Below are 14,439 nucleotides of genomic sequence, written 5' to 3'. Positions count from 1 at the left end.
TTAACAGAAGCGTATATCCCATCTGCAAAAACGGGAAGCTCACTTCTTAATTCAACAATAATAAAAACAACAGTATTAATAATGTGTCTTCCGGGGGCAGTTATGTTGTATTTGTTCCCCCAAATGATTCTGTAATGGGACCAAGGCAAATATTAGATGCAGTATGTGTGTAAAAAAAAAAAAAAAAAGTTAGTCTTTTAAGTAAAGTTCAGCCCAAAGAAGCTGCCATTGTGAATGGAATTTAGATCCGAGGGTAAAGCCATTGCTCCTTCTGCTAAGCCACGCTGCTGCTCTGATTAAAAGAAATCCTATTATGTTTTATTTAAAGCGTTCTTCTTTGATTTAAAATAATTTTCCTCTCATCTCCTGCCACCTTACCACTGCCCCCCAGCAGTTCACCCCGCATCCCGCAATTTATATTAAAGGCTTTAAAAACTTGCCGCTTTGTATTAAGTCCTTCTTTTATCATTTGGTACCACTGTTCACTTCTGTAAGTATTTGAGCTGTAAATACTAACGCCATGCTGTGGAGTATGCAGGAGAAGTTGAGAGACTGTGGCGTGCCCCCCTCCAAGGGTGCGGCCCCAGCTCTTACAGCTCTGGGCTATTTTTCTCTAAACTAGGGGAGATAATGTCCACCTCACGAGGGTATTGTGAGGATTAAATAATGGATGTTTTAAGGCATCCTTTGCAGTGCCCAGTTTCATTGTAGTTGTTGAGGCAGTGTGAGCCGAACTTAAAATTTAAGAATACAGGCCCATTCTCTCTTGGGCACCATTTGTTTATTTCTGAATCTTCAACAGTAGTTTTAGGGCAAATGAGGTCCCACCAGCCTTGGCCCCACTCCCAAATGAAGCTTTGTAAATCATGAGCTTGCTATGTTAACTGACCTATATTAATAAGCCTCTTTATGAAGACTTCTCTGACTGGTTTGTATCATTAACTCTAGAAAATAATAGTCGTAGTAAGTGCATTTTCTATGCATCTTGTTTCCTTTTTTGTGTGTGACTTAACTATTGAAGGCTTTATTAAGTTCTTGCAGAGAGGAATGTATGGTAATCTAAAGGTTAAGCTCAAGAGTCCTTTTGGCCTCTTTCAAGGAGATTGACTTCCCTTTAAGACTGAAGCCAGTTGCATGTAATGACAAGATATTATACAATGTATTCACATTATAATACGAACAAATAACTCAATGAACTGAACAAGGGTGGAGGGAAGGGTCTGAAACACCAAAAGAAGGTCTGGGGTACAAACTAGTTGGCAGACAACAGTGAAGGTCCAGAACCTTCCTTTATAGCTGTTTGCAGCCTGAGAAAAATCTCTTCTGTTGAGTTCCTAGCCATCCTTCCCGCAGGAAGCTCGGACCATCAGTAGTGTACAGAAGGCATCTTAAATCAGAACCATATAGCTACCCAAATTATAGCAGAAGAGGTGTGTTAAGACCACCCGGTTCTTCTTCAGGCAGGATCCCTTACTCAGCCGGCGGTTTTCTCTGCTTGTTGCTTTTCCCATGCCTGTTTGTACTGGTGCTATAAGTCAGGCTCTCCTGCCCATTTTTGTGTTATGGTGCTATTCTCCCTCACCGCTCCTGCACCTGCACGTTCCTCCCTTTTTATCAGCTGGGTTTATCACATTGCCATGGTTCCTGAAACTCGGATGATGCTGGGTTCTTGAAAATATTATGTGTGTAACAAACACCAGCTGATTCTGTAGTGACTGTCATCATCACTTATCTTCTTGTGAGTTTTCCTGTTTTAGTCATCGATCCAAGTGGGGCCCAGTGTTTTGTGTTATCATGTGAAATTTGAAAGCAAAAAACTAACCTAGTTTTTCCTTTCATGTTCTGGTCTTAGAGCTTTGGACTTGTCTTGAAAGGGATCTTAGTAGCTTACATATTATATATATATATATGTATATGCATATGTATACATATATATTTTTAAATATTGTTTTCCAGTAACGATGTATTATTATCTCTGATCTAAAACCTTTATGGCCTGAAAGATTAGTGAGTTTGGTATGAATAAGTTAATATAATTATAGAACTGGAACACATTAAGGCATAGGGGACCTTTAGTGCATAGGCAAATAAGAGTGCCATGTAAGGCCTGAGACTTCTCCCCAAAGATTATAGGAAGAGTGATGGCTGTCAGTTTTCTTAGTTTTATAGAGTTCCAGTAGGGGGTTCAAAGGAGTGATACTTTTTTTAGATAAGTGATAATAAGTTTCTCCTGCTTTTTGGTATAAGCTAAGTAAGTTACTTAGATGAATCATAGATGATGATTGAAACTCGACTATTTTTACACATTAAGCAATTCATATGATGTAGGCTAGACTGGTGACAAATCAAGGAAATAAATGAGATGTTTTTTAATCCATAGCTTAATTGGAGATGAATGTAGTATTTAGTCTTTTGAGAGGTTGCCTTCCAAATGGTGCTGGGAATGCCCCAGGGCATGCACCTTAACCTATGCTACAGCTTGGCCCTAAATGCTGGTATTTATGTTTCTCTACTAGTGTGTCCAGTGACAGGCACTGGGGCTGTTCCCTTAGTTTTTATCAAGAAATGTTTCTTGAAGAACTGTGTGTGTAGTAGGAGTCTGTTACATACTTCTTCATGTTTGCCACCACACTACACCTACCACTTACGTATCCCTTCTTACACTAAAAATGCAATATAACAGTGGGCAGTGTTCATTTGGGTACTATTCGTGACAATAGTCCAAATTTCAAGTTGAAATATATTTGGATTTTCCTATTAATATTTGTAAATTAATATTGCTGATGAATCTGTAAGCAAGTTTCTTGCCGAGAACCGTACTGACTTAAAAGTTAAATGAGTAGTTTAGAGCTTGGTCTCATTTGGTAAAATTAACATAATTAATTTAATGTCAGGACTTTAGCTTCTTAATCTACTTTCTTTGCTTTTCCAGCAGTTTTGCAGAGACGGGTAGCAAAGGTAGAAGTCATTATGCACACAGATGGGATTTTGTATTCATTTTCAATTGCTGCCATAAAAAAAATCACTGCAAATTTAGTAGCTGAATTATGGCACATTTATGTTCCCACATTTCTGTACAGTCGATGTTCAACAAGGGCCTCCATGGTCTAAGATTAATGTAGCATCAGCATGATGTTCTGGAGACTCTAAAGAAGAATTTGTTCCCTTTCTTTTCCAGGTTTTACTTTGGGCCACACTTGGTGGTACTCCGGGTTTTCTCGTGGCTCTGTGCTCAAGGGATTGGGCAACCATCTATGGTGTTGTGGATCAAACCTGGGTAGACCACGGGCAAGGCAAACACACTGTATGGCTGTATGTCTCTCTGGCCCCATTCTTTTCTAGTGTCTGGAGGCTTCCCACGTTTCCTCTCCTGTGGCCCTTCTCTAACTTTTAGCATCCTAGAGTTCATGTCTCTTACCTCTCTTTCTTGATTACATCTTAAATAATCACACTCACCTAACCAGGGAAGGTTTTTTGAAAGTCTTGTATGATTAAATGGGCCCACTTGGAGAATGCAGAATAATGTCCTAATCTTTTTATTTAATGCATTTCAAGTGTGTAATGCAGACTATATATTTTTTCTGGGAAAATATTTCTCTGTGTGTGTGTGTTTACATTTTTCAAATCAGAAATCTCCACCCAAGGAAACATACATGAGAAGACAAAATTGCATGTAAAGACAATTTACTCTTGATTTTTGTTAGTATATATATTAAGGGTGGGGGTGAAGGAGATTGGTTCTAATTTAGAAAAAAAAATTGTATATTAAAAGCATTTTTGAGATAACTTTTTTTTTGCTTATTAAAAGCTTACTTTCCTCAACGTAAGGTTTAGCTATATTTAAAATACAGATTGCTACTCCTATTTTATATGTAACAATATGCTTTTATATAAATAATGTTTGGTTGATGGGAACTTTGGGAAGGGGGATTTTTTTTTAAGATTTTATTTTTATAAAGTTGTTCACAATAGTTCATTACAGATAATATTCAAACACCAATCCCACCACTGTGCACCTTCCCACCACCGTAGAGGAAAGTGTGTGAAGATTGTTGTATTTCATCCTGGAGCGATTTAAGCCCTTGTATAAGAGATTACAAACATGTATGTTAAATCCAAACAAATATGTGCTACTTTTGATACATCAGTGGGCTAGAGTATAAGAGGTCATGTGGCTGCATTTGCGGCCATGTGCTCCAGGACATTCTGTATCACTCTATTCTGGGAGCTTTATTTCAGAGTCTCTGGATTTTGGCCATTGATGAGATTACATGATGCTGGAGGGCAGTTTATGGGTGTGACTGCCAAGCTACTGGAAAACTGGGGAGCTGGGGGAAGGAGGCCCAGTCCTGTTCCAAATGAGCTTGGAGATCTCAGTCACGGGTTCCACATACCTGTTTTTTTCTGCAGGTTCAAGAGGGACTGTTTTGAATTCAAATATTACTTGGCCTCATAACTATCCACAATTGAATATGAATATATAACTTCATTACAACCTGGAAAATACATTGTTATAATTGCACATTTCACTTGATAATTTAAAGCATGATATATTTTAATTGGAAAAATTTCATCACCTAGTAAAATCACATTTATTCAAAGGTTCAATGCAACTATTTCACACAAAGTAAATAAATTATTTTGATTTGTTTACTTCGTCATTTCCTTTTTCTTCTGTCATCACGCTGCCTTCATATTAGAAGTGTTATTCCTAAAGCAGGGCTCTTTTTCCTTCTTTAATCTTCTTTTCTTTTTCAATTATAAAAACAATTATTTTTCAAGGTTTCACAGGTCACAGTGGAAATGCTTGGTTATCTGCTACTGTAGCATAAGAGTCAACCCAGAGGAGTTGAAAGAGTGAATGGAATAATTGTATTTGTTTTCAAATGAAAGGTCTTTAGAGCTTTTGTTCTTTTGTGTTAAACTTTTACTTTTTCAGGTTATTGTTTAGTTTCATTGAAAATGTTGCCAACTTGTATAAAAGTGAATGAGACCTGTTTTAATTGATCATTTTTGGTGGCCATCACCTGCCTGAACAGTATTTTCTGTACCAGTACCTGTGGAAACAGCAGTGGGCCTCAGCTTCAGTGTACCATTAATACCTTTTTCAAAGAATTCATTATAATGTGTATATAGGCAGTAATCCATATTCACACACGTATTAAGAATATTACATAAGGCAGATAATCTGGCATTGCCTAATCACTGTTTTGTTTGTGCCCATGTTTTTTACTCAGTAAGAATGTTGAGTGCAGAGAATGCAACTGGAGTCCCTATCCATGTCTGTATCTCTGAGAGGCACTTTATCAAAAAACTATTTGTATGAACATGCTCTTGACTAAGAATAATCTGCAGCCTCAGTAAATCATATTTTCTCATTATTTTTGATTACCTTAGGATTATAAGAAGGTAAGAGCAATTGTTTGAATAAAAAATAAGCAATTGGAATAAAATAAAAATACGAAACTGATTTATGTATAGAGTATTAGAGTGCCTGCTCAGCCCCAGGAATGTCTTTGCCCTTATTTCATAAAATGTAGGTTTCCATCCAATTTAATGTGACATGTCTGATGCTGAGTGAAGTCAGTGCTCTGATTCCAAGATCCTATTTTTGAAAGGATTTGAAAGTCAGTTACTTGTTGCTTCCTGATCTCTGACTTTGGGTTCCTTATTACCTGAAACTACCTTTGTAGCAAAATGACATCTATAGTTTGGTCCATCTTCCCTTTCTTGTATTCTTCCTTGCTTTTAACCTAGTTTTGATGCTCATGGCGGGGTGGGGGGAGGGTGTGGCAAGGGGGTCTCCTCCAGGCTCAGTACTTGGGGGTTGTTTCCAGCAGTGCTTGGGGCGGGGAGTGAATCTGCATCTCTTACCTGTAAAGCATGGGGGCAGCTCTTGAGCTACCTTATGACCTATTGCCCTTTAACTTTTGGATAAACCTGACAGGTTTTTAGGAGGTTTTAAACTTTGGATCGATATTTTAGAAGCTTTTAAATATTTGATTGGCACTTAGTCAACCTTGTGTCCTCCGTTTTCATTTTATTTATTTTTGTTTTGGGAACTCACAGTGGGCTGCTCTCAGAGCTTTCTTCTGGCTCTGTGCTCAAGGGTCACTCTGGCGATACTCAGAGCCTTACGTGGGGCTGGGCATTGAACCTGGGTCAGCCGTGTACAAGGCAAGCACCTGAGCCCTCAGCTTTCTCTTTGGTCACTGTCTTCCCTTTTTAAAAATGACTTTCCCTATGTTTTCTTGTATTCTTTGTAAGGAGAGTAGTGCACACTGTCTTTAGATTCATCTTTTTCAGAAATGTCATAGTTGTCAGATTTCTTACAGATAAATGTTGGAGGGTATTAAAAAGGATTATCTGGCATCCAAAGCCTTCTGCCGCAGCCCCAACTTACATTTCTAGCCATGGTCTTGTCAGTTTTCTGTTCTATACACTATATTCTAGTAAACTATGGTCTGTTTTTCCTCCTGAATTTCACCAAGCATTGTATTGCTTCACGCTGTGTCTTCAACAGTTTAAATATTTTCATCTGTAGTCCTTATGCATCCTGGTTGTGCACTCATGGGTCGCTCCTGGCAATCAGAGGCACGGATATGTGGTTTCAGAGATAGAGCTGAAGTCAGTGCATGGAAGGCAAGCACCCTATCCACTGCAGTATCTTTCTAGCTCACGTTCTTTATTTCTAAAACTGCTTTCCGTGGGAACTACTACTGCTTTGTTAACCATATGGCTTTACCAAGGTACAGCAGTGGGGAAGTTGTTTGGATTCTGCCTCTGGCATCACTTTCCCTGCACCATCTCCTGCCTTCACATGGCTGAGCCCTTCCTCTGCGTACAGGAAGAATGGTAATGATTTTGCACTCATTTCTCCTAACGCTTTGCTTTTTTAATTTCCTCTCTTCTGTAGCCACATTAGTAAGGCCTCAACGCCATAGTTCAAATGTGCCAGGTACTCTTGCGTTAAGCTGTTTCCCACCTGGGACATTCCTATTCCAACTATTTGCTTTATTAAGCTTTGAACACCTTGTGTTGACTCACCTGCCATTGTATATACGTGACCATCATACTTGTCTCAGGTAATGGTGCCATATTTTTCATTATCCCTCTACCCATAATTGCTATCTCTCCTACATTCATTTTGCTTTCTTAACTATCATTTATAACCTTCCAATATACTGTTTGTTATTTATTTGCTACATTTTCTTTTCCCTTCTCTGCTCATATTAGAATTTTACCTGCTTTAGGAAAGAGGTCATTGTATCATTTATTGATGTGTCCCAGGTTCTAGAAGAATGCCTGACATCCAGTGGGTGCTGAATTAATGTTTGGTGAATAAATACTTAGCCATTTATTCAAAGCAGGGCTATAATAATTTCAGACTACTCAAAACTCATTTTTTCATTTTAAGCAAATAGGAATTTTGGAAGGAGAGTAGAAATATTTAAATGATCTAGATTCCAATTAACTCTGCCACTAATGACTTTAGCTCTGAGTGAATAACAGGCTCTTTTGTAAATTAGGTTAAAAATTCAGAGAATAATGATGGTGTTTGAGAGCAGGATAGTTTTAGGATTGAAATGCTAAAATGTTCACCTCTCTGTGTGTGTGTGTGTGTGTGTGTGTGTGTGTGTGTGTGTGTGTGTGTGTGTGTGTGTGTTTTAGCAGCAGAAGTCTAAAAGAGTAAGGACTAAAGAGTTGAGGTAAATTCTGTGTTCTTGTGGAGCAGATACTGGTTAAATGCCCAGAATCATAACATTTTATAATTCTGTCTCTCTGAAAATTGTTGGATTTTTTTGATGTTGTTGTTAGTTGAAGTGAAATTGACATCATATTAAATAAGTCATTTTAAAGAGAATGATCCAGTGACATTTAGTACCTTTATGTTGTTCTGCAGTCACCAGCTCTATCAAGTTCCAGAACATTTTCACCAACTCAGAATAAAGCAGCACCCTTCATGAGCTGTATCATTCCTTTCTTTGTCGTAATCCATGGCTAAAGCCATCTGACTTCTCTTGTCAGTTTATCTGTATTGGTGCTGGCTGTAAATGAAACTTCTAATATGTGACCTTTTATGTTTGGTGTCTTTCACATAATCACAGGATCACCCAGAAAGTGATGTGCATTTTAATAGATGTGTATATTACTTTGTGTTTACACATGTGAGTATGTACACACCCATCTATATAAACTCACCTATGTAAATATTTTGCACATGTCAACATATATCATATTGTGGAGGTATGCAAACATATCGTTTATCTATTCCTGTGTTGATAGACATTTGGGCTCTTTCTATCTTTTGTGTTATTGTCACTTGTACTGCTATGAACACATGCATTTGAAGGTCTGTTTTAAATTCTTTTAGGTATCTGCATAGGAGTGGTAAAGTTCTTTCATGAAATGAAATGGAATAATCTATGTTTAGCTTTTTCTTGAGCTTCCAAACTCTTTTCTACGCTTTAATAATTTTATTTTCCTACTGCTGCAGTAAACAAGGACTGCAATTTGCTGCTTTCTTGCTAACACTTTCCTTTTTTTAATTTTTTGGATAGTTGTTGGTTTAAGCTTTAAAAAAAAAATCAAAGATTTACTGAAAACTATCCCTTTATCCATACTTAATTGGATACAATGAAGGAAACCAAGCATATTAATTCCTATTCTTATGGAAGATAGTAAAAGATTTAATAGAGGAAACTAAGGTTACAAATAATAATTATAGCAAACTTTTGAGAGTTGTGGCTTAGGATTATGATGGAGAAGCTTGCAAACTTACATAAAAGATAATTGTGTTTATGAGATTTTTCTAAATTATAACTAAAGCATGATACATTTTCATATGAAATAAAAATATTTTATTGTAACAAATATTAAAATTGTGTCCTAAATATTATAATGTAATGTTATTACATTATATTGTTTATAATATAAAATATTAAACTATTAATATTAAAATATTTGTGTTATAATGGAAACATCACTTAGTGAGTTGCTTTAATTCATCCTAGGTAAAGCAATTATTACAGAAAACATATGGGTAAAAAAGCTATCTAAAATTTCTATATCTCTACTTGAATTCATTGTAGCTGTTGTATTTTGATTTTTTAAAAATTGATGTTTATCATCAATTTTATTAAAACTATGTATGCAATTAGAAGTTATTTCCATACATTCTGTTACCGTTTAATGGCTTTTGCATCCTAATTGACCATAGAATATTATTACATTTGGTGATAATATTACAACCGATAGACATATAAAGTCTAGGAGTTGATTTAAATTTGGGTAATGTGAAAGAAGGAATTTTACCTTGCATGTTCCACATGTGTTTTGTTTCTTGTAACATTGTTATCTTGTGTCAAATGTCTGGCTTGCAAGTTAGAATAGATCTCTTTATAATTCAGACCTATATTGGTCTTGATTTTATTCATTCATAGCACCGGTTTATGATTGTTTGTTGGGGGATGAATGAATGAGCAGAGAGAAAGGAGCCAACACTGAAGAAAGTATACAAATGTGCGTGTTGGCTGTGTTTGGAGAAATGTGTAGGCTGGTAGTTGGCATTGCAATTGAGTATTCTTCAGTTTCTATGGGGATGGGGACATAGATGGAGCAGTGACATGGGACAATATGGGAAGAGTGCTTATAATCTGGAGGTCTTTTATATGCAAAATTCAGACATTTAGTTAGGGGCTTTTTTCCTTATGCAAAGTTAGTAATTAGTGACATGCTAAATATGCTAAATTTTTATCACAAACTTTGAAACATTCTGAATAGAAGCAAACAGAAGCTATGCTTTAGCCGAGTATTAGTCAGCTGGGTGCTTTGAGTGGATATGTTTTAATACATATTTTAGTGATATCCCAATCTCTGAACTTTACTACCCTGAGGCATGAGTAATGAGTTCTGGAGGGATGACAATAGACACACTAACACAAATGTCTCTCACAAGGAGCCAGATGTAGGTGTTGGTGGACTTTGTGTTGAGTAAAACAAAGAAGAAAAAATATCCATTTGTTTTTATCTGCCAACTGGACCTAGGCAATAGGCTTCTTACAACACCCCCTCCCCCTTAGAATTGCATTGTCCCCTTTCCCCCTTGTCATGTGTCTTCCTAGAGGTTGCCAAAGGGTACTCTCTTGAGAAAGGTGTTCTCCTGTGTTTTTCTTTTGTTTGGAGCCACCCTAGATTATATCAATTATAATTCCTAACCGCCCAGGAATGACCTCTGGTGGTGCTTGGGGGTACACAGGGCACCTAGTCAAATCCAGATAGTAATGTGTTGAGACACTTGAGGTTGCTTATGTGTCTTAATATAGCTAAAGTTGTTGTATAAACTTTTAAGCTTTAGACAGGGTGGGGAAGAAAGTGATGCAGAAAATCACTTGCCTCGCGCCTTTGTTCCTCCCTAAGTTAACCTTTCAAGTAAGCCAGCCTTTCTCATCAAAACTGCCATGTCATCATATGAAGAGGTCTTCCCCTCTCTCTCTCTCTCTCTCTCTTTCTCTTTTTATTTTTTGGTGAGGGGATGAGGGGTGATCTCTGCTGTGTATAGGGGGGCTCATTTTAGATTATACCTAGCAAATTGCAAACTAACACTTTGGAAAGAATTGCAGAGTACGGGAGGATAAAAGTTTATAGGAGGAACTAAGCTTGCATCTGTAGGTTTTAGTCTGATGATAAATGGAATTTATTTTCAGCCAGTTGACTTGAGCTCCTACTTTGGATTTTTACTATAGGTTATGTCAATGTTGGCAAAGCTTTTCTGTGAAAGACCAAAGAGTAAATATTACAGTCATCGTGGACCATATGGCTTCTGTCAGAGCTCGTCAGCTGGGCTGTTGTAGTGCAAAGCAGCTTTAGGCCTCATGCATTGCCGGGCATGACTCTGTACCAGTCACACTTTCTTGATGGACCAGGTGGCAGACTGGACTTGACCCATGGGGTTATAGTTTAACTTTGGGCTATCTTATTGAGGGTTGTTTTGTTATGTTATATTATTAAGTTAGAGTGAATTTAACAGTGTGAATTCACAGTATGAATTCACAGGAACCACATAATGTTTATTTAAGTTAGGTGGTGCCCTTCCCAGGTATCTGTGACTGAACGTCAAATAAACAAGATGGGCAAAGCGAGTGTAGCAGGAACTGTCTTGGGAAATTTGGTCAGGAAACCTAAGCCAGGTGATGGTAGAATAAAGGTATGGGAGTATCAAAAGGAAGAAACTAGTTAAAATTTCAAGGACTAGATATTTTATGAGATGGATCTGGGACATGAAGCACATAGGAAAAAAAAGTGCAGTTATATGCTGTATCTTGGAATCAAGACCTTGCAGCAATAGACTAATTCTAGAATCAAGTAATTGTATAGCCAGAAGGTTGGAATGAAATAATAGGAAGGAAGATTCTAATGTAGAATAAGCAATGAAAAGATTGTTTTAGAATCAAACCTCCTGGTTGGAATTTTGCTTCTAAGTTTTTGACTTTGGAGGAATTTTCAGTCTTTTTCATATTAACTTTATTTTTCTTCTCTGGAAAAGAGGGATAGTGGTTACTGACAATATTAATGAGTCAATGCTTGTTGAATGTCCAGGATACTTGGCTCACATGACTTCCTATGCAGCAATTATTATCATTAACTTGGTTTGTATTGCTGTATGACAGAGTAGCCATTAAAGCTATCTTGAGTGGACATTCGACTAAATATTCTTTAAGTTTCTTGCCATATTCAAGGTTTCTTATCAGTGTCATTTCAGGTTTCTTTATTAAATTTATTCATTTATTTAGCCTTTGAGGGTTTGGGTCATACCTAAGAGTGCTTTGTGTGTGCTCCTGGCTCTTTTCTCAGGGATCACTCCTGGGAGGGCTCAGGGACCATATGTGATGCCAGGAATTGAATGTTGGCACCATGAAAGGCAAGTGACTTACTGCCTGTTCTGTATCTCTGACCCCTGAATTAACATTTTTAAATCATTAGTACTCAGTGCCTTTTTTCCTGGCTGATAATTTTGAGGTTTAATCGTTTTGTACAAAACAATTATTAGAAAGATGTGAAATGATCCCTTCCTTTTGGTAGTCTTTAAATTGAAAGATAAGTTTGGTTTGTATCTGATTATGCTACATGAAGATGACTATTTTAGTTCATAGAATGAGAAAGAATACTTGTCAATGGTTGTCATTGTTCTATTTCAGACTAATCTTTTGTCCCTGAGCACTGCTACGTGTTAGCCTGGTGCCCTCCAAATACCAGCACCAGGTCCTTAAGCATCAGCAGGAAAGACCCTTATTAATGAAACAAAAACAGAATAGAAGTAGTGCTCAGAGAATTGGGCGGTGGGCCACACAGAGTTAAAGCTAGAGAAGACTGCTGTTTTTGCTAACGATACTTCCTTAACTTTTTATTTTTTTGAAAACGATTGAAGATGAGCACATGACTCTACACACTAATTGTAATGCATTCCTGTACCCCATAATCTATGAGAGTGTTCACCTCTGCACTGTGCCTGCCCAGCTGTTGTCTTGAACAATTATCAGCAAGTTATTATTCCGGTATGAGCTGTGTCATGCTCAAGAGTGGGATGAAAAAAAAATGTTAATGAGCATGCATGGATGTTGCTGATGAAGGTTAAGTGGTTGCAGATACACTCTCTGCATTCTTTCCTCTGAATGCTCAAGCTGAAGCAATGGGTTCTGATGAGGATTTCCAAACAAATAGTGCTGATTGACAGTTCTTGATTTAACATTAAAATGATAGCTAAAGGCAAATTCTGTGTTTCAGCTGAATAATAGGCACAGTGCTCTTGACCCCTGGTGCAGCTCCATACTGCAGCGTCAGTTTTTCTTTACAGTGTTCCTTGTTTTTTTTTTTTCTCCTATTGTATAATATTTGCAGATTCTTTTGAAAATTTTTGCTACTCATTTTTCTCTCAAGTCGTCACGAATGGGGTATTGGGAAAAGTTTTCAATTAGCCATAACCGTGCCTTGGATAAACCTCATTGACTGCGACACTGCTACTGTGCAAAGCTTTACCACTCATTTAAGAAATGTTGTCCCTGGTGGCGATAGTATCATTTTTAAAAAGCATTAGATGTCCATTATGTACTTGTGCCTATAGTGTATTAACTTGGTAATTAAAATGGAATGAAATTAAATGATAATATATCGTAGCCATTGAACTTGGTAAGTGTGAGCCTGTACTCAACAGCAGTATGTTGTTTCTCCATTTATCACTTTGCGTATATTTGGAAAGGATTACCCATTTATTTGTATGCTAATTATATTGGCTGTGTATGTATATTCTTCTGGAATTTTCCTAATTTTTATTTTTTGGACACTGAATTTCAAATGCTAAATACTGAACAGTAGATTTACATACATTAAAAAAATGGGGATACCAGGGAAAGACTATCAATGCTAGTGCTGATGAGGCCTTTCTTCATATTTTTTTTTTCCATTAGTAATCCAGAAATTGGTGTCCCAACTGGAGGATGTGCTTTGTAAAATGTACAATGTCACATAGATATTTTACTAAGTTACTTTTGCAGATAGCACAATACATAAGGATCACAGTCCTTTAAATTGTGTTAAAGTAGAAATGTTGAATATAGAATCGTAATGCTTGTTGGCTATATAGCAATCATTTCATCATTTAATAGATGATTAAATAGATCACTTAATAGAAATGATATAGAATAGATCATAGAGCTATTAGATCATAATAGATGATATGAGGATATAGATCATAATAGAAATAGATCATCTAATAGAAACTTGAGGATGGAACATACTAGACTGAAAACCTTTGTAGTAAACCATCACTTGGTGTATCAGAATTAGTAGTTGATCATTAAGAAATATTTTCTTTTTTGTGTTCTGTGGAGATGAAGCTCATGAATCAATGTTGACTTAATGTCAAAAATCCAGATTGTAATTTTTTATTGATATAAGTGTATTTTAATGTGGAATCTTGTTTTTTTAAAATGTATAGGATTTTTTCTGATAAAATTTATTTGTAATTATATATATAAAATACCTGTATAACTCTGGTTTCTGAAGGAAATAGGACAGGGAACCTGCTTGTACCTTTGCACTTGTATGTCCCTGAAACCAATGTTCCTGTGTAGTAGAGGGTCTCCTTTCATTGAGGTCGATAGCTCTATGTTTAAGGACTAATTCTCAGAGCTCCATAATTTCTGTTACATTAAGTCCTTAAGTCTTTGTGCACCTGTGGCTCCCCCCCCCTACCCCCCAGTAAGTGAAATTGGATATAGAAATCATACTCCCTGAGGCTAGCAGTTCTTAATATTATGCCCAGGACTGCAGTCAGGTACAAGCAACAAGCAAAACTCTGGGTTGGTTTTGGAGTCAGTCATGACAAGTCATGTGGCCTGAAATAAGAAGCTGGTATCTGCTTTTACATCTTTAATAGTTTTC

General features: G+C 36.9%; 1 protein-coding gene and 1 pseudogene across 4 annotated transcripts in view; one reads left to right on the top strand and one right to left on the bottom strand.

Moving 5' to 3' along the window:
* The window catches only part of DIAPH3 (diaphanous related formin 3), a 517,599-nt gene that overhangs the window by 213,595 nt on the left and 289,565 nt on the right, over positions 1–14,439 (top strand). The window lies entirely within an intron of this gene.
* On the bottom strand, positions 12,879–13,031 carry LOC129401211 (U4 spliceosomal RNA; annotated as a pseudogene).

The sequence above is a fragment of the Sorex araneus genome, chromosome 1 (genome assembly GCF_027595985.1).
Source record: "Sorex araneus isolate mSorAra2 chromosome 1, mSorAra2.pri, whole genome shotgun sequence".
Lineage (NCBI taxonomy): Eukaryota > Metazoa > Chordata > Mammalia > Eulipotyphla > Soricidae > Sorex > Sorex araneus.
This window is presented reverse-complemented; position numbering and strand designations above follow the sequence as displayed.